General features: G+C 39.2%; 1 long non-coding RNA gene across 1 annotated transcript in view; it reads left to right on the top strand.

Moving 5' to 3' along the window:
- Positions 1-17,802, top strand: part of LOC122812849 — a 41,986-nt gene extending 24,184 nt beyond the window's left edge. The window contains exons 2-4 of the long non-coding RNA XR_006366591.1: positions 8,397-8,492; positions 8,588-8,589; positions 17,789-17,802. This is a non-coding gene — a long non-coding RNA (uncharacterized LOC122812849). The remainder of the gene's footprint in view (positions 1-8,396; positions 8,493-8,587; positions 8,590-17,788) is intronic.
- The last annotated feature ends 2,832 nt before the right edge of the window (positions 17,803-20,634 follow it).

The following is a 20,634-nucleotide window of genomic DNA, read 5'->3' as shown; positions in this document are numbered from 1 at the left end:
GATGTGGAGATGAGTGCAGTCTATGGCACTCAGTACCAATGGGTAGTGTGCTACATGTTTGAAGAGATGCGTTTTGCTGGTCCTCTCCTCAGGGGTGCTGGGGAAATATAGTGCTCACTGGCATGGATTACCATGACATCCAGGAACTGGTGGAGTACCCTGGATGTAGATGCCTGTGAGACCCTCATGATGTCCCCAGTAGGTCTTTGGAAAGTACCTGTAGCTGGTATTCTTAAGGCTACACATACCTTGGTTTTGACTGGGCTGGCGTCCCCTCTGTTGGCTCTGGGTCTAAGGTGAGGCTGGCAGAGCTCGGTGAGTTGCTGTAGTATGTCCCTGTTCACCCTGTAGCGTCCTAGTATTTTCAGCTCATGTAGCCACTGAAAGGTTATGCTGGGTCTGTACACTCTCCTCCTCCTCAATCTGGGCCAGTTGTTACCATCATTCTCATCACCGACCTCAGTCTGTAGCATGTAGAAATGTAGCAAACCAGCAGCAGCTCCTATAATTTTGTCAGTTAAAATTCCCAAGTGTGTACTCCAATGGTACAGAGTTTGTGGGAAAAAACAGGCTGAAGGGTGTTTGCATAGTTTATACTGGTGTGCTGCAGATGCTGTCTGTGTGATTGGCTGACTATGATGCATTCCAGCTGCCAGCTATATTATTGATGGCTTTGAATTGGCCTCTGTAAGTAGCAGAGGCCTTATTAGTGAATTGTGGTCGAGTGCCTTTATTCTGCTATTTCCCCTTTTTTTGTAACATTTCCTCTCCTTTTAAGCCCCACGGCCACCTGCCAGCTCTATGACTGATGGCTTTGAAAGGGCCACTGTGAGTGTCAAAGGCCTTATTGCTTATTTGTAGTAGATTGCCTTTATTCTGCTATTTCCCTTTTTTCCCCATTTCCTCCCCTTTTAAGCCCCGTGGCATGCCACACAAACTGTTTCAGCTAGTGTAAACATTGATGAGCAGAAAGGGCCATCCGCTGGACATGAACACACTCAGCATTTCTTAAATCAGTTAAGCACAGCTAAGCAGCCTCAGACATACCCCCTTGCTTAGTTGTGCTTAGCTGAGTGAGAATAGAAGTCACAGAGCTCCAGTGTGCTTACACCAAGCATGACATACTCCCTTTCTATGTCAGTTGCTTCTTCTGCTTACACCACCACATTATAGCTCCTACACAGTTAGGTACCCGCAGACACGGTCTCCCATTTTGCTATTCAATAAATTTAATTCATTTACATACCCCCTACTGGCTTATACCCTAGTTACACCACTACACCGGAGCCTATGTCCTTAGCAACCACTGTTACCTGTCATTGTTATGAGTCTGCATGCTGCCCAGTATAATGGCAAAATTAATGTTTCACATTTAATTGCCGTTTTAATATTTTTTTTTCATTTTCTGCACAATCACATTTGCACACTGCTGTGCTCTACTTAAAGAGCCCTATAGATATATATATATGTGTGTGTATATATATATATATATATATATATATATATATATATATATATATATATATATATATATATACTTTTGATTTTTACAATTTGAAACACTTTGCCATGCCAATGGCCAAAACGAACATAATACATGCTTTATTTTAAGCTGTCATGCCCCCATTTTTATTTTTGCAGAAATGTATGCGATTACTAACCCCATACATTTCTGCTGTGGTCATGCCTCCAACACGTATGCATCTCTGCTTCCTGGATCACAAATTCACCTCATTTGCATGTTTTTCACCAGTAAATGATGTGATTTGCATTATTCTGTCTCGTCCATGCTGGAATAGTGCTGGGAGGCTTGTGCATGTCCCCAGCCTTGTTTACTGGATTGGACAGGCTCCAAACTCCGTGATTGAGCTGTGCATCCTGGCCTTTCTGTTCTTAACAGTATTTCTATAAACTTTTCATGATATAAATTGCATCTTATGTGGTAAAGCATTTTCAGTTATGTGTTATAAAAATACTGAAGTAAATAGGTGCCTTTTTCATTTTTAGTTTTAAGAAATATAGGCACTACAATGTAAAAAGAGAAGAAAGGCTGGGAAAAGCATGTTCAAGTTAATAGGCTGTAATCATGTGTTGCTGAAGTAGCATCTTCTTCTTTCGGCTGCTCCCATCAGGAGTCACCACAGCAGATCAACTGTTTCCATTTCTTCCAGTCCTCTGCATCTTGCTCTGTCACACCATCCACCTACATGTCCTCTCTCACCACATCCATAAACCTTATATTAGGCCTTCCTCTTTTCCTGTTACCTGGCAGCTTCATCCTTAGCATCTTTTTCCCAATATACTCTGCATCCCTTCTCAGCACATCTCCAAACCAACGTAATCTTGCCTCTCTGGCTTTGTCTCCAAACCTTCCAACCTGGGCTGACTCTAATATGCTTATTCCTAATTCTGTCCATCCTCATCACACCCAGTGCAAATCTTAACATCTTCAACTCTGCCACGTCAAGCTCTGACTCCTGCCTTTTTGTCAATGCCACTGTCTCCAACCCATATAACATAGCTGGTCTCACTACCCTCTTGTAGACCTTCCCTTTCACTCTTACTGGTACTCATCTGTCACAAATCACTCCCGACACTCTTCTCCACCCACTCCATCCTGCCTGTACTCTCTTCTTCACCTCTCTTCCACACTCACCATTACTCTGAACTGTTGATCTTAAGTATTTAAACTCATCCACCTTCGCCACCTCTACTCTCTGCATCCTCACCATTCCTCTATCCTCCCCCTCATTCACACAAATATATTCTGTCTTAGGCCTGCTGACCTTCATTCCTCTCCTCTCTAGAGCATATCTCACCCTCTCCAGGGTCTCCTCCACCTGTTCCCTACTTTCACTACAGATCACAATGTCATCTGCAAACAACATAGTCCACGGGGACTCCTGTCACATATGGGGTGTAAATGTTCACAGATCATAGTATATGTACTACTGATATGTTTTGTCTTACTTTTGCATAGGTGAATGTCTGGATTAAGTTCCTTGGCTTAATCTAATAAGTTTTAAGTGGAAGTAAGTAAATAAAAGAACACTGAATTCAAGGAAAAGTTTCCATTAGCTAATAACAGAATGACTTTAGAAGCATGCAGCTGAGTGCTAAATTCTTTTCTTATGTTTCCATGGAGACAAGCTGATTATAGGACAATGAAAGCCAGAACATTGGTTTCTTTAAGGCTAAAAGTTAATGTTTTCTGAAAGCATGCAAATAGTTTTCCATATCTGGAAGTGGCATAAAGATAAAACAAAAATGAACAGCAATTAGCATAAGTAGTAACACATGCAGTAACATGTGTTTTAGAATGAATAACCTTGTATTTAGATTATATAATGCCTTTGTGTACAGCTGTCTATTTAGGACAATTATTCCTAATAGGAAAGTTAAACTTCATTATTTGAAGATGTTCATAATTTTGTGTGTTTGTATTAAGTTAATGTATTTTGGGGATGTTCTGACAGTGCATTTTGTTGTTTTGTTTGAGTGTTTTCATTAAAAAAAAGTCTTGTAAAATGTGATATAGGTTCAAATGAAGATGACAAGAAACAACTGGTATAAAAGATCAACCTTCCAAACATTAGTGGGTGCATGCATCATAAAAGCTGGAAATAGATACCTAAAAAGCTGTATGTATATATATATATATATATATATATATATATATATATATATATAATAGGTGAAAATAATACATTTCTTATCATACAGGAGGAACATGAACGGTCTCACAGTTATAGACAAAAAGCAAAGAGTTTTAAATTGCAATGCTGCAGGAGACACGTTTGGAAAGAAATTAGCTTGTGAATTTAATAAAGAAAAGATTTCAGGATGGATATTCAGCAGCATATCAGGGACAAAGAAAAGGGGAGTACTTATACTAATTGCTAGATGAGCTGCAATAGAGATAGATGAGGGAAATGAACAACAATGATGGAAGATTATTGTTGTAAGGTGCTACTGAAAGGGAGGAGGATTATGCTGGCATGTTTTTATATTCCACTTAAAACTGCTATTACTGAGCTTAAGAAAATGTTGGGAGAAATAATCAGGCTTCAGCAGGGTCTATTACTTACAGGTGGGGACTGAAATTTAATTTATGACTGTGAGGACATAAATGGGGGCCTAGAAGGGAAATAAAATAAAACAGGGTAGATTTCTGAGGAAAGTTATGAAAATATTGGGTGTGGAAGATGTGAATTCGGTAGTAAGAACTCCGAGATAATTTACATATTATTCCCCAAGGTACAATAACTGGGCTAGATGAGACTGAAATTATATTTCACAGGAACATGTGCATTTGATTGAAAACTTTCACACAAACCTGATAACTATTTCAGATCATGTATCAACAATAACTAAGGTACAAATGGAGGATAATGACATAAAAATGAAACACTGGCACTTCCATAAGAGTTACCTGTTAAAAAGAGAGGAATTTAAAGAATGGGTAGGGGAATTATTCAGGAGTTATTAGGGAAGATAGAAAGTTATGCAGACGTTATAGCTAGTGAGCAGGATAAAATGAAAGTGGAGTTTAAACATTGGGTTAAAATAAAAGAGAAAGAGATATGGTTACGAAGTAACAATATTATTTAGAGGAAAGGTTAAAAGTATTGCAGAATAAGGGGACTCTCACGGAACAAGAAGAAGCATAAATGCAGAGTAAGATAAAATAAGGGACTACCTGGATAATATGCATATGTTTATAAATATTGCTTTTAAGCAGCTGATTTTGATAATAATGCCAGAGCACAAAAACATTTAACACAACAACTTTGGCAACAGACAGTAGAAAGGGTTGTTGCCAAAACTATGAGCCTATAAGAAGAAAAATGATCAGAGATCCTGTAGAGGTATTAGAGATATTTTGGACATTTTATGAAAATGTATATAAGCAGAGAATTGTGGAAGTCAAGAAAAAGGTACAAATGGAAATACTGGAAAACTTATACGTGCCAAGGCTAGAGGCAGATGAAGTTCAACAGTTAACATTTAAGATAGGAGGAGATGAGACAAAAATGGTGATGTATAACCAATGTAATAAACTAATAAAGTGATAAAGATCTGGAAGGTTTTATTTAACAGTATTTTAAAAGGAGGGAAGCACCAACATCCTGGAAAAAACTGTGGTGGATGGAATGATGGTAAAAACCCACCAGTTCCAGCTTCGTATAGGTCAGTTTCAATTTTAAACCAAAATTATAAAGTGTTTATGTCTAAAATGGCTAAGCAAATTGCAAAGGTATTTCCAACAATTATAGATATGGATTAATGTAGTTTTGTGGAGGAGAGGTACATAATTGACAACATTAATAAACCAATGATGATCCAGGAGGAAGCAGAATGCAAGAAAATACCTTTGCTGTTGGTGGGCTTTAATGCAGAGAAAGCATTCGAAAGAGTAAGCTGGGATTTTATGAGCAGGACAATGGAAGAATTTGAATTGCATAACACATTAATGAGTTTAATTAGGAGGATATACGATAAATCAAAGGCAAAAATTAATATGGAAGCATTCTTCTCTGATAAGTTGTTCCTGAATATGCATTATATTTGGAACAATTGGCAAAGAAAATAAGAAACTCAGAAACTGAAGGATATAATCGGTATGGTAATTCAGAAAACATGGCTTATTTGCAGATGATATTATTTTGCACATGATAAAACCAGAAAAGGACATCTCAGTGTTGTGGAATATTCTGAGATAGTATGCTGTTTTTTCAAGATATAAAATGAATGAAGATATAACAGACGATATAGCTGTAAACTGTACAACCACATGTGAACTGGTTCAGCAATGCCCATATTTATGGGGACATGATAAAATGAAGTATTTAGGAGTATGGGTTATGGCAGGTTAGGATATGTGGGAAGGGAGTAAACTAAGGATAATACAAAAACCGAGAAACGGGAACATCTTGTCTATAGATATGGATAGTAAGATACAAGTAGTGACACTGCTTTTAGTCCCTTTAGTTTTATACAGAGGTCAGGTATATATTTATCAATCAGAAGACAAGTTGGGGTTAATAATTAAAAAAGAGTTAAAGACTTTTATCTGGGTGGAGAAGAGGTCAAGACTCTAACAGGGATAAGTTGATCCATCCAATAGAACAAGGTGGTTTAGGAATAATTGATTTGAATGGATATTTTAGATCTATACAGCTATGGTGTTGTACATAACAAAAGCAGAAAGCTACAATTCAAAGTGGAAAGGGATATTGCTGATTATGATGATGAAGCATGCAAGAAATTCAAGAAATAAGGAGAAAGTGGGATTTTGGATGCAGATCCTTAAGGAGAATAACAACAGTTGGAGAATATTATATTCATAAAATTGAGGGGAGTATTCTAAGAACTAAGCCAACACGGGAATGTAGAAAGACAATTCTGCCAAGGGATGACTGCTATTAGGGGTACAGACAATAGGCAAGAGGGGGAATGGGATTTACTGGTGGACACTGGCAAAGGAACCCAGGTTTTGGGAACAAATTATTAGAGAGGGAAAGGTAACAGAATGGGAAGAGGCCAGAAAGACATTTGTACTGCAGGCTTTAGACTACCTTCCCTCATGGATTAATATCAAAGTATAGGCAAAGACAAAGGGATAGGGGGTCCTAAGTGAAAGACCTGCACTGCTAGATCTTTTTGTTGAATCAAGAACAGAAGCTACTACTAAAAAAGGGATAATTAGCAGGGCATAGAAATTATTGCATAATGACTATAGGATTCATTTGGGGAAATTAGAAAAGAGTGGGAGGAGAGATTGGATAAGCAATTCACAAAAAACAATGGCAGAGCATATGTATGGCTCCCAAATATGCAACAAATTCTAAAAGATTTAGTATTTTCTTCAGAAGTGTTTGCATACTTATTTTTATACCTGAAGTAGACTTCAAAGAATTTTTCCTCAAGTAGATGGCAAATGTCGCAGGGGTGATGGGGAAGAAAGAAGTAACTGGAACATATGTTTTGGGGGTGTAATGAGTTGGCAGAATTTAAAAATCCCATACAGAGTACTCTTTCAGAAATACTGGGGAAGCAAATGGGTGTAACTAAGTAAATGATTTTTTGAGCTGGTATGCAGGATTTGAATTGTCTAGACATAGTAAGGCCTTGTTATGTTTAATTCTAGTGGCTGCCAAAAAAGCAATTATTAGAAAATGGAAATCAAAATCTAAACTGACCATATTTGAAGTAGTGAGTATTGTAACAGAGATAAAAGAATTAAGAGTTGTATTTTAAGAAAAGGGTAGGAGCAAATTACATAGACAAAATGTAAACTGTGAGAAAAGTATATAGAGAAAAATGTTTTGGTGGAGGAATAAGGTTTAGTGGAAGCCGCAAACTAAGCAATTTATGTAATGTTGGAATGATGATATTGTACAGAAAAACATATGTGATATATAATGTTTGTATGAGTGAGCGTGTTAATATGGTTTGTTTTCTTTTATATAAACATAAGTTTGTCTATTTCACAAGTGATAATATAATAAAGGTGTTTAAAAACACACACAGAGAAAAATAATGATGGTACATGCAAGTGGCTCCATGGCGCGGAGGGTAAAGCCCTTACTGTGATCCTGATAACCCGTATTCAATGAGCAGCATGGGAGCTGGAGAGACTGCATGGGGGATGATGGGAGTGAGTGAGTAAGTGATGTTAGGTCACCCATCCTGGGAAGAACGAGAGAGAGAGAGACAGACAGAATGAGAGAGCCTAGGTTTGTTACAATATAACAACTTAAGTGCCTAACAATCTGTTTACTGCAAAGCAGGTATACCACTTAGTAAGAGGTTGAGCACGAGCACAAATGGGCAGTCTCATACTGATACAACCTCTAAGCAGTGCTTTCAATGCTGCCAAGAGTTAGGAGAGGTTAAGGCACACTACCCAGTAGCAGTGTGATGTTGCACTAGTATTCTTTATCTCTTCACTGGCCCTGGATGTCAGCTAAGTTGAGCTTGGTAAAGGCTAAGTAGGGGGGACCAGTATACCCACTAAATAAAACAAAATGTTTGTGGCTTGTGATAGTCAGCTATGGAAAATGTAAAAAAACAGTGATGGTACTGCAGTATAAACTTATATTAAGAACATGTCTTACAAAGAAAATGTCTTACAAACATGTCTCCATTTCTAGCTCTTCTCAGATTGTTTTGATGTGAAATTATTCCAGCCATATTTTAGACTGTATTTTTAAGTTCTGTAGTATAATTATAAGAATGTTGTTGTCGAATGTTTTTCTATTTGGATTTATATATTTAGCTATACCCGTTGCTATACGACCATATGCTCCAAACTGTTTTAAATCTTTGGTAAAGACAATGTATAATATATGAATATGAAAACCTGCTGACTTAATATTTATCTGTATATCTAGGAAAAGTTGAAAACTGCTACAGATGCTCTAGAATTAAAACTCAAATACATTACAGAGCTCCAACTTGAGCAGGAGGGGAAGATCTCTTATATCCAGGTGAGGAAATCTGCTTGTTTAATTGTTTCTTGAAAAATGATGAGTGTGAATAGATGGTGAATGAATGCAACTATATCATGTAAGAAACAAACCAGGAGTTGTAAAGCTTGTCTATAGTAATGCACAGATGTAGTTCTGAATAGTTTTCATTACAGTAAAGGGTCGTGCTTATATGGGTCCTTAGCCAGGTACCTCTTAGTTTAGTGTCTTCAGATCTAGAAAGTTTTAAATGTTTATAATGCTGCATTTACAATGAGTACAATAAGACAAGGCATAGTCAGAGATCTACAAAGCTACAAATTTCTTGAATTGTATGGAAATCGTTGTCAGCATATGTAACATCATTGCTAGAATTGATTCTCTGTAGAAAGGTTAAATGACCACTCAGATGTCCCATAATGTTCTTGTATTTACTTTTTTCTTTGGCAGTCTTGCTCTGGATTAGACTTCCCTTATATCAATTCAATTGTTTTTCTTCCATCTTATTTCAGATTTATAACCCTCTCGTATATGTTCCAGAACATGCTAGAGGATGGGAGGTTACAGCACCAGATGGGTACTTTGGGAGATGGAAAGGACATTACCCCATCCTTTCACATATAAAATGTATAAAATGCATACTCTCACATGTCTGTTTGGTTTCTTGAAAACAAACACAGTTTGGATCTTCTTGTGTGAGCTTGTATGTGCATGGCCATGGCTCATGAAGTCTACTGCAAGAATTCAGCTAGGCAAAGACAAGCACACATCTTCACCCCATACACTACATATAAAGTGCATCTTCTCCAGTAGTCAGTGGCATAGTATTATGGGATGAAGGGGTTAGTGACCCCAAGTGCAAGATAATAGGGCGAGTAATCATGAGATGCTGATCAACTGGTATTGAGTACAGGTATTCATTTCTGTATCTATATTTCTGAAGGTTGATATAGAAATTAATTCAGATACTGCTTCTGTTGTCAGAACTGCTGGACTGAAATAGGTACAGGTGCCTAGGCAGTGAGACATTTCTCTGTGGTACATTTGGCTGAGGACACATGGCTGAAGTGACATTCAGCTGCAGAGAAATATGGCTTTCTGTGAATTCCCTGTGGGCAAAGACAAGCACACTGACATGCCCACAACTTTAGTAATGAAGTGCATGGGGGTAGAAGAAATGAGTGTTGTGCTCAGTGTATACAGTACATGTTTATGCAACTACAACACTTAGAAGTGTGCTACAGCATGAAGGAAATCCCAAGGCTATAGATTAGCTCGAATTACCACAGAGATGGAACCATTTTTGCATTCTATGTTGGCAAGACTATAAATAAACTCAAGCGTAGGATTTCATGTCATCTGTCAGAAATCAGTTCTGGAGGTAAAAATAATGCACTAGCCAAACACCTTTCTCTTCATAAAAGACACACAGGCAGGTTTTAAGTTCCAGATTCTGGATCGCATAGACATGGGTGATCTTGAAGGAGACACCCCGAATATTCTGGAGAAACATGAACTCATGTGGCAATTAAAACTGAACTCTTTTAGAAAGCCTGGACTAAACTACTACTGTTCAATTAAAAGTGCACTGGAACTTAGAAAATTGCCACATTGTTTACATGACTAATTGTATTTTATTTTTTTCTACAAATTGGTTTTAAATACCATTTTAAATCATTTGAAATTAAGTGTATTTTTTCTATCATCATACATACATTTTTTTCTTATTTTTATTTTTTTCTGGTTCTTTTTTCCACTTTATTCAAAATGATGGTAATAACAATACTAACTAATTATACAATTATATAGGTTTTTAGGGTTCTTGTACACAGACCTGAAGAAGTCTAGAAGGACGAAAGCGATCTTTGTTAACAATAGGTTATGAAAATAGAAACTGATTTTTACATGCAAATTGTATATGTATATATTTATATATAATTTTTGATCGCCAAATGAACTAAGGTTGATATATTTCCAGCCATGTAGTATATTGTCTTGGATAAAATCACAGACTTAATAATCTACTTAATAATTTGGTTAAATAAGAGGTACCACATTATTATAAATTTTATTTAAAGTATATAAGGGCTATACATTATTATGTCAGCTACTAGGTAGGGCAGGACCAGCTCAAATGTCACACTGATGGGGGAAGGGATGTGAATTGAACATGTGTACCAATAACACTTTGTTTTACAGCACAATAAACCACTCCCATGCCTGATAAAAAGTATATATATATTTAGAAAGCTTGTGAGGAAATTATTACTCTATTTTTGTTTTACTTGGATCGCTTGTCTGTGTACTTAATAAAGGATTTTTGACTGGAAACAGACTGCCTGCCTTGCTTGGATTACTTTCGAATACTTAGTAATGCTGTACAATTATATATTTTCTATTAATACTTTTTGTTTTGTTTTGACTTGACGAGTTTACGTTCACTACTTCTACTATTATTGTCTGATCTGATTAATATACAGTGATTAACTAGAAATATATAGACTGAAAATCTTCCACACAGAGAAGTTTCTTACACTGTTTTGCATTTTTACTGACACTGACATGCCCACTGACTAGCCTGCTGCTGATGCCTGCCATTCTGCCTGTTGCCTCGTGCTGCCTTGGGGGTCATGGTCATTATTTATTCCCTGTGCATTTGGTTGTTGAAGTTGTAGACATGGCACTGCATTCTTCTGTTTGCCCACAGGAAATTCACAACAGCCCTATTCTAATACAGGTAAATGTCATTTCAGCCATGTGCCTTGACCAAATGTACCACAGGGAAATGCCACACTGCTTAGGTGCCTGAACCTAGACTGAAGCACTTCATGCTTTGTTTGTGGTATGCTGCAAGTGTTGCAAGTAATTTTTTAGAGTTGTAAATGTAGAAAGAATAGTCCTGAAGCAGGGTCTTTTTTCCTGCTTTTGTTTGGGGGGGGGGGGCACCAAAACAGACCTGGCTTTCTTCTGAGGTTAAGATCACTAGCCAGATTGGAATGAATGTTTTATTTATCTATTTGTTCTTTCATTCCCCATCTTGTTTGCCCATAGACAGCCTGGAAACACCTTAATTCTGTTCCTGTGGATCCTAAGGAGGCAAATGCATAACACCAGATCAATAGAATGGTACTCTGCTTAGACAGTTTGCCAGTCTCTCTTTTCAATGGTATACATGTTCAGCATTCAGGCTGGTGTGCACCTTTGTTCCTTATTTGGCATTCAGTCTAACGTGCACCTTTCTTCAGCATTTATCAGCATGCTGTTAGGTATGATGGGCAGGGGTCTTTAGTCATGGCTGTAGTAGGTAGGCTGCATTAGTTGCACCTCCTATCAACATAGCATTAAAGGTGGTTGGCAAGAGTCATCGTCATCATCATCATCAGTGACTGTTAAAAGGTAAGCTGCAATAGCTGCACTTACCCACAACATACCATGGAGGATAATGGATGGAGGCCATTATTCATGGTTGTTGCATACATGCTGCTTTGATTGTACCTTCCTCAACATGTCATTAGTAATGCTGGATTAGAGCAGTCATTCTGGGTTGTAACATGCAGCCTGCACTGGTTGTACCTTTCCTCAGCACATTGTTAAAGATGGCGAATGGGGATCAACATTCAGTGTTGCAGCATGCAGGCTAAATTGGTTGCATTTCTCTCCTTAACATACTTTTATGGATGGCAGATAACCATCGTCATTCAGGGCTGTAGCTTGCATGCTGCATTGGCTGGACCTTTCCCCAACACATTGCTAGGGCTGGTTGATAGAGGTCATCATTCAGGATTGTAGTGTGAAGGCTGCCTTGGTTACCCAGTTCCGCAACACATTGCTAGGGATGGTGGATCACTGGATGTGAGTCACCAATCATGGCTACAGCACGCAGACTGCATTGATTATATCTCTCCTTAGCATGTTGTTGGATATGGTAGATTGGGGTCATCATTCATGACTGTAGCTCATACTTTGCAGAGATATACAAAGTACATGGGTGGTCACACTAAAATAAAACATGCTCTCACAATACAGTATTTTTCTGAGTCATTGACATGCTAGCTGTGATGAGGAAGGATCTCATTATCAGCTAATCCACATGTCTCTGGATAGCAGTTACCACTGCAAGGTGCAGACCATTGCTGATCTGCAATTCTATGATATGAGCTGCTGTGGCTCCATCATGTAGGCATAGGAATCGCTCAGTAGCCACTCTCCCATACACACAAGTACACATTCAAACAGAAACACACATACACACCACAGTCCCTCTACCTGTCCCTGAGTTGTCTCCCCTACTCCTATCCAATTGTTGTCCATCAATCCCTGATCTTCCAAATATTCTTTCATCAATGTTGAATGCTAATTTTTTAAGAGTTGCAGTGCTTTATTTTTCTGTTTCTTATCTATTCAGGACTTAATACTTAATAACCATATCTTCTACTACATTGAGAGAATCTCTAATGAACTGGCAGAGAGGATGGTGCTGTTTTCTTCAAGACATAGTGTTTTGCCTGTGTGTAGGTTTGAAGACATCAGTTGGTAGGGAGAGGAACTGATGAAACCCCCCCAGAAGTATTAGAGCAGGTTTGATACAGACCTACATTTTATTCATACTAGGAATCATGAGGATATTCAAAGTCAGTTTGCAAAGTTCACATAAAACTAACTAGGGATTTATATAACCACACAGCATTAAAGTGCAATGGCCTAAATGTCACAGAAAAGTACTATGCAAATGACCTTGTAATAACAGTTAAATGAAGAAGCTGAGTTTGATGGCTCCATAATGATGTGAAATAAAGATGGTGAAAACAGGCAGTAATTCATAGTCATCAGGCATGAAGTCATACAGTCAGCTGTGTCTGAATATAAAGGCAAGGAGCATCCTGAAGGTTGTAGTTTTGCAGAGGCAAATAAGTTATCACAGTGCCAACTCTCATGCAGCAGCATCTGTAAACCTCAACCAACAATCCCCTAGATGTGTGACATGGAGGGATCAGTGACACGGTGACAGCAGGATGGATCACTGAATCATTACTGGCTTATTCAGAGATAGGTACAATATAGAAGCCACATCTGTGCAGTAAACAGGAGTTTATAGCATGCTTTGTGGAAGTAGGACTGGACCCATACCTCTCAATCTCTTAGTCGAAGAAGTCTGGACAAAGCCTGAAATAATGGGAGAACCAACACACACAACGATACAAGTACACATTCAAACAAAAACACACATACACACCAGCATGAGGGATTCCTCTGTACTTTAAGTGCTAGCCACAAAGTTTGAGAAATCATTTTATGCTCAACTCTTGAGAGACTTGCTTGGCTACAAACATCTGCATTAGAAACTGGAGCTAAGTGAAACTTATATTTTAATATTCTGTTAAGTACAAACTTGCAGATTTAAAAGTACTATAGTTTCATTTTTTCTGTTGTGTGTGTTTTACAATGTGCTCTGTGTCTCTCTGCAGTTAGTTCCCATCCTCCCTCCCTGTTGTTGCATTGGTATTAAGTGTTGCTGGCTCTGGAATTGCCCGCCCTCCTGTAAGTCTGTATTAGAACACTCCTCCTGGGTCCATCTCATTTGCTCACTTAGCCAATTACAGTGAGATCATATTCTGAGTCTAGTGTTCACTCTAATACAGAGAGTAGATTTGAGAAGGCCAAAAAATAAATATATATATATATTTGCTTTTACTGTATTTGTCTTTCCTCCTACTTTCTTTTGCTTTTCTTAATAGTACTCAGTTTCATTTATTCTGCTGCATTTATTACTGCTTGGAAGTAGCTTGATTAAACTGTAACTGTTATTCTAAGTCTTTTGGTTTAAGCACTTGGGCTTCATACAGGCTGTTTTACATTAAGAAGGTTTGTGGTCTGCACTGTTGTGGCAGAACAAGTAGCTTACATCCTTCTAAGCTGGGAATTGCTGATTGAAGGCCCAGTGTCTGCTATTCTAAAAGTGTATTAGTTCTGGCTTAGGCACTTGGGCTTCAGGCCAGTTATTCTACATTAAGAAGGTTTGTGGTCTGTACTCTTGTGGGAGGAGAGGCTGGATTCTGCCCTTCTGAGCTGGGAATATCTGGTCACAGGCTTATTGTGCCTGCTTATTTGAATTGTTTCTTTCTGAAATTGGTGCGGCTTGATGCTGTATCATAGAACAGATTCAGGCCTGCTGAATCTAGCTTTGTTTGTATAACTTGAGCACTGATCCAGGCCATCTTTTTTGGAGAAGGTTCCCCTGTAAGCAGGGGTGTGCAGTTAAAACTTATCTGATTGAAGACTGCTGGAACAGGGCTCAGTTTTGAGCTTTTTTCTGGTTAATTGGGTAACTTGTTTAAATCAGTTTGTTTGTTTTCTATTGTACTTTATTAATCTGCTTTTACTGTATTTGTGCTTCTTCCTACTTTATTACTAGGGGCATTGACTACAACTCTGATCTGAGATATATAACAATAAGTATCCTTTTCTGTGCATTTAAAGTGTTTTTGAGTGTATCGGCTTTATTTTCTTAAAAAAAAAATGTATATGTATATATATATATATATATATATATATATATATATATATATATATATATATATATATATATATACACACACACACACACACACACACACACACACACACACACACACACACACACACACACACACACTTGTTTCCCACCTTTCTAAGCTAGTATAGTCCAGTTTTCAGGTTAGTGCTGAATTCAGGGCTGTGTTACAAATCTGTGTTTGCCCATACCTTACTTGGATAGAAGGAAGTTCTCTGTTCACCTGTGAGGGAGGGGAGCTTTGAGTAGCCTGTCTGTCCCTGGAGGTGTGGTTTCAGCCCAGAAATTAGTAGTTTATTGGCCATTTTGGGCTAATTTCTCTCTCTTTCATTTCCCTGCTATAAATACCGTATTTGCCCGGTTTTGCGTGCTGGGCAGCACTGGTTAGCTAGGGTAAAACTATCAATAATGACAGCAACAAAGCAACAAATTTAACAACACCAGAGATATCACCAGAGATATCAAGTCTTGATAAAAAATAAAGGAGGGCAGAGAAAAGGGCTACTGCTTGACTGTATTGTGATTTTAAATCATCCTTTGAGCACATTTTATTTGTGAAGTTAAATTAAATTAAAGTTGAGTTTTCTACAAATCATCCGGTTCCTGGTGATATCTCTGGTCGTGTGCTTGTTGGGGTAGGGTAAAACTATTCCTGGCTCCACAAAGTCTCCTCTTCAATTTTTTCCTTGGAACTAGACAAACTTTCAACTTAAGCACTCAAGCCACTTTTTTTTCTCAGCCTGGCACTTGCTCAAAACTTATAGCAAGCACTTATAAACCCTAGTACAAGACCCTCTCAAAACTTATAACAAGCACTTATAAACCCTAGCACAAGACCCTCCTGTACTGTACAGAAGGACAAGGCTCTCTATTTGACCTTACCAGCCATCCAGTAAAACAGTTCACTGTACCTATCCAGGCATGTCCAAAGGGCAGTTTCAGGTGTACTCTCCAGTCCAGCTGGTGAATATGGGCATTTTGAGGCAATGTTACAACTGCCTCATGTACACAGACAAGCCCCTCCTCCTACCACCAAACACTAATACATACGAGAGATGCAATTATATGGCCATACTGGAGGCTAAGCTCTCTCAACCCAAGACTGCATATCAGACAGTCAAGAGGAGAAGGGAAATACTTGCATCACACCACCAGTCTCACATGAACCCATTAAAACAGCACTGGAAAAAAACACACATAAATAAATGAAAACATACTCAGAGGCTCTAAATAAAAATCTGCTAAACCAACAGAGACCACCAAAGCAAACATCCAAGCAACCTCCACCCCCCCCCAACACAAACCATGAAACACATACTTCACAAAACCAGTGTGCCATGCAATCACAGCCCTTAAGGCAAAATAACATACCCAACATACTAGTAATAGGTGACTCTATGGTCAGGCACACTGATGTCCCACTCACTAGGCTGAATAAGGAGAAGATTACTGGTAGCTGCCTGTCGGGTGCCAGGATCCGCCACATAACACAAGCACTCAGCTCACTACAGAACAAGTACAAATATGACTCTGTCATTGTCCACGTTGGTGTGAATGACCTGAGCCATACCTCTCTGGACTACATGAAAAGAGATGTGGAAGAGCTCTCTGATCACATAGCCCATGCCAGTATGACCCTGACCCTGAGTAGCATCCTGCCCTCATCAAGAATGATACCACGGTATAAAGAAAAAATTTTCAATTTCAACAATTGGCTAAGTTTTTGGTGTCATACAAAGGGGATCCAGTGTCTGTCTGCCTGGGACGCCATGCTCGACAAGTCACGCTGCTTCACTAGAGATGGCTTGCACATGTCACCCTTAGGCTTTTGAATACTGGCCAAGGCTCTTGCCACCCCCATAGTGCCTTTTTTAGGCAAGGCTCAAAAGACAAACCCACCGCCGTAAATTGTACAAGTAACAAAAAACTGAGGGTAATGCTACTCAATGCCAGAAGTCTGAACCTCAAAATGCACACACTCGAGGCACTCCTCAGTATGGAGAAAATCAATATATGTGCAGTAACAGAAACCTGGTTTAAGGCTCCAGAGAGCACCCCAGCACTACCAGGCTACAACTTATGCCATATATTTCGGCCACAGAACCCAAACCGAAATACAAAAGGCGGGGACGTATCCATATTCATCAAGGATACCCACACCTTCAGGTTAGTGGCACAGCATGATGCTTCAGAGATCATCCACGTGCAACAAACAATGGGCAAAACTGCAATTCAAATTGTAGCTTGCTACAGATCACACACCATGTCCCAGGACCCCCATTCCACATTTCCGGAAATACTGGGAAACATAAAGGTCCCACCAAACACCCTAATATTGGATGATTTCAATTACCCAAACATTAACTGGGAGAAATACTTAAGTACTAACTCCCTTGCCCAACATTTCCTAGAATTTATAAACTCAAAAGCCCTGGTTCAACTGGTCAACACACCCACCAGAGGTGACAACGTATTGGACCTGGTCATCACCAACATGGGCGACTGCTGTTCCACACCGGAGGTCAACCCCTCACTGGTTAGAGCTGACCATAAACAAATCACTTTGGATATCCACATTCCACCCCCACCCCCGGACAAAAAAAAACACAGTGAAAAACTTTTCAAAAGCAAACTTCACGTTACTCAAGACCGAGGTGGGAAGTTTCAAAGCCCCCATGCTGAAGGATAACACTGTCCAAGCTGCAAAATCCTTTACTAATGCATTCTAAGGGCACCTACAAGAATGCATGGATCATGCCATCCCAAGCAAAACCAAGACTCACTTCTCCAAGAAAAGGAAACCAGTCTGGTGAACTCCTGCCATAAATAAGCTACACAATAGAGGGAGGAAACTAGTACAGAAAAGAGTAAAATCCCAAGAAGGGAAGACATCCCTGATCAGTATCAGCAAGACACTACGATCCCTCATAAAATCATCCAAGGCAAGCCTTGAAAGAAAAATTGCCAAGGACTCCAAAGATAACCACAAGGCATTCTTTAGCTATGTCAAGAATCTAAGTGGCAATGCTCAGATCTGTTCGGAGTTAGTGCAGAATGGCATAAAATACACTGAACCAACTGATATCGCCAATATCCTGGCAGACAAGTTCAGCACAAACTTCACTCCCCTCTCACCCCCAAGAGGGCCCATAACCATACCAAAAGAATGTAGAGTGCCTGAAATCACAGACACTCAGATTAAAACAGCCCTCTCCAAAGCCAATAACACAGCATCAGTGGGACCGGATGGTGTCCCAGGCTGCGTCCTACACGAGCTCAAAGACAAACTAACCCCTCACCTAAACACACTGTTCAAACTCAGCCTCTCCACAGGCTATGTACCCATAGAGTGACGTACAGCAGCGGTTATCCCGCTTCATAAAGGTGGAGCCACAACAGACCCCAGGAACCATCGCCCTATAAGCCTGACTAGCTTGGTCTGCAAGGCTATGGAGCACATCATCATGGAACTCATTAACAGAGACATTGGGAACATCCAAACACTGGACCCTACCCAGTTCAGCTTTGTTAAGGGCAGATCATGCCTCCTAAACCTGGTGGACTTCTTTGAGACAGTTACCAGGGCTATAGATGAGGGAAAAGTGGTACACACAGCCTACCTAGACCTCGCAAAGGCCTTCAACACCATTCCCCATTCTGGTATTATAGACAAGCTCACCTGCCTGAACATAAATCCCTATGTCACAAGATAGGTTGCCAACTGGCTTATGGACAGAACCCACATGGTGAGAGTTACGGGAGCTAGGTCAGACTCTAAATCGGTTACAAGTGGAGTTCCCCAGGGCTCAGTCCTAGGACCCCTCCTGTTCAGCATATACTTCTCAGAGGTACAGGCAAGCACAGGAGGACTATGGCTGACCAAGTTTGCAGATGACTGCAAACTAGGGGCTATAATTGACTCTCCGGCTGACACAGACATCCTTCAAAAGGGTCTCACTGAGACGGATACCTGGTGTCAAAATCATGGCCTCAAGCTAAATGCCAAAAAGTGCATAGTCATCCCCTTTGGAGAAAACAAAGTACCCACAAACTACCACATAGGTGGTAGTCCCCTAAATATGGAAGACATAATAAGGGATCTGGGGACCCAAGTAGACAGTAATCTCACCTTTGATAATCACATTGCCAAAGTGGTTAGAAAATTCTTCTATTTGGCCCACCTAATCACAAAAGGGTTTGCATCCAAATCAAAAGAGGTCATTGTGCCCCTCTACTCATCACTCATCAGACCCATCATAGAGTACAACACCCCATTTGGGATGTACCTTACAAGACACCTGCAACAGCTGGAAAGACCACAGAAGTACTTCACCAAGAGGATCACTGGCCTCAAACACATGCCCTATGCAGCTTGACTGAAGAAATTACAGCTGTACTCGGTTGCATACCGCCTACTCAGAGGTGATCTCTGCCTGACATACAAGGCCATGTCCAACCCAGAATTAATGGACATGCTCCACCTAAAGAAAACCTTATCCCCATGAGCCACACACTCTAGGGATCTCAACCTCACCACAGCAATAAATAGGACATGCTGGAGGGATAGATTCCTGTCCCAGAGACTTCCCATGCTTTGGAACAAGATCCCAATCTACATTAGGCAGAGCTCCTCGCTAACACTCTTCAAAAGAAATCTTGATGAGTGGATGGGAAACAGAAAGTTTATCTCGGGGATCACTTCAGTGGCTCTGCTGGACAGAGGCACAGGGAACTAATCTAAGGGGGTGGCGAAAGCCAACACATTTTGGCTAGGCTTATAAATACCTTCAGGCAGATAGCCTAGTACCTACCTATGAACCTATTAACCTATAAAGAAGACTACAGTAAATCCAAAGGCAAGCACGAACAATTCCACCAGAGAAAATCATCCAAAACTACTGGAATAAATCACAACGCACTGCTAGAATATCCTTTTATTCGCACATACAGGATTTTGTCCCATAACCAATGGAACTTCATCAGATAAAATAGTTTTCTAACAAACTACAATTTTAAAACCGTAATGAACTAATGAAATTACATCAGTTATACACACCTTCTTCCTATAACCAATAAAAACCTTCACATAAAAATATATTCAAGCCCATACACATCTATCCTTTGTCCAATCACCAATAAATCTTACTGGCCAAAAAATTGACCAATCATTTTCTTTCTTAAAAAACATTATACATTCATAATTATAAACATCATGTATACAATATCATTTTATTGCAAATACAAACATTCCAATAGTTTTTAATATATTTCATATATTGGAATAACCATGTCAAGATATCAACTCTACCATATTTAACTAAACTGCAAGACATATAAAAAGATGTCTTTATGGCATTGATTTGTTCGGACCAATCAAAACTTACAGACATGACTTGTATCCAATCATAAGGCTCTTCGACACAAAGCTATACATATAAAATATAAAAAAAAAGTTGTTCAGTATTGCCAAAAATTTTAAACTCCCATTAGATCACATTCCACAAATAGAGAGACCTTATTGGCTCAAGCTGCCAATCAAAACATATTATTCATTTATGTACATAAATTATATAAATTGTATATAAAAATCTGTCTTTATGACATTGAGTTGTT

The sequence above is a fragment of the Protopterus annectens genome, chromosome 10.part0, assembly GCF_019279795.1.
Source record: "Protopterus annectens isolate FY-2018-M chromosome 10.part0, PAN1.0, whole genome shotgun sequence".
Lineage (NCBI taxonomy): Eukaryota > Metazoa > Chordata > Ceratodontiformes > Protopteridae > Protopterus > Protopterus annectens.
Note: the sequence above shows the minus strand (reverse complement) of the source record. Positions and strands in the feature narration are given on the sequence as shown.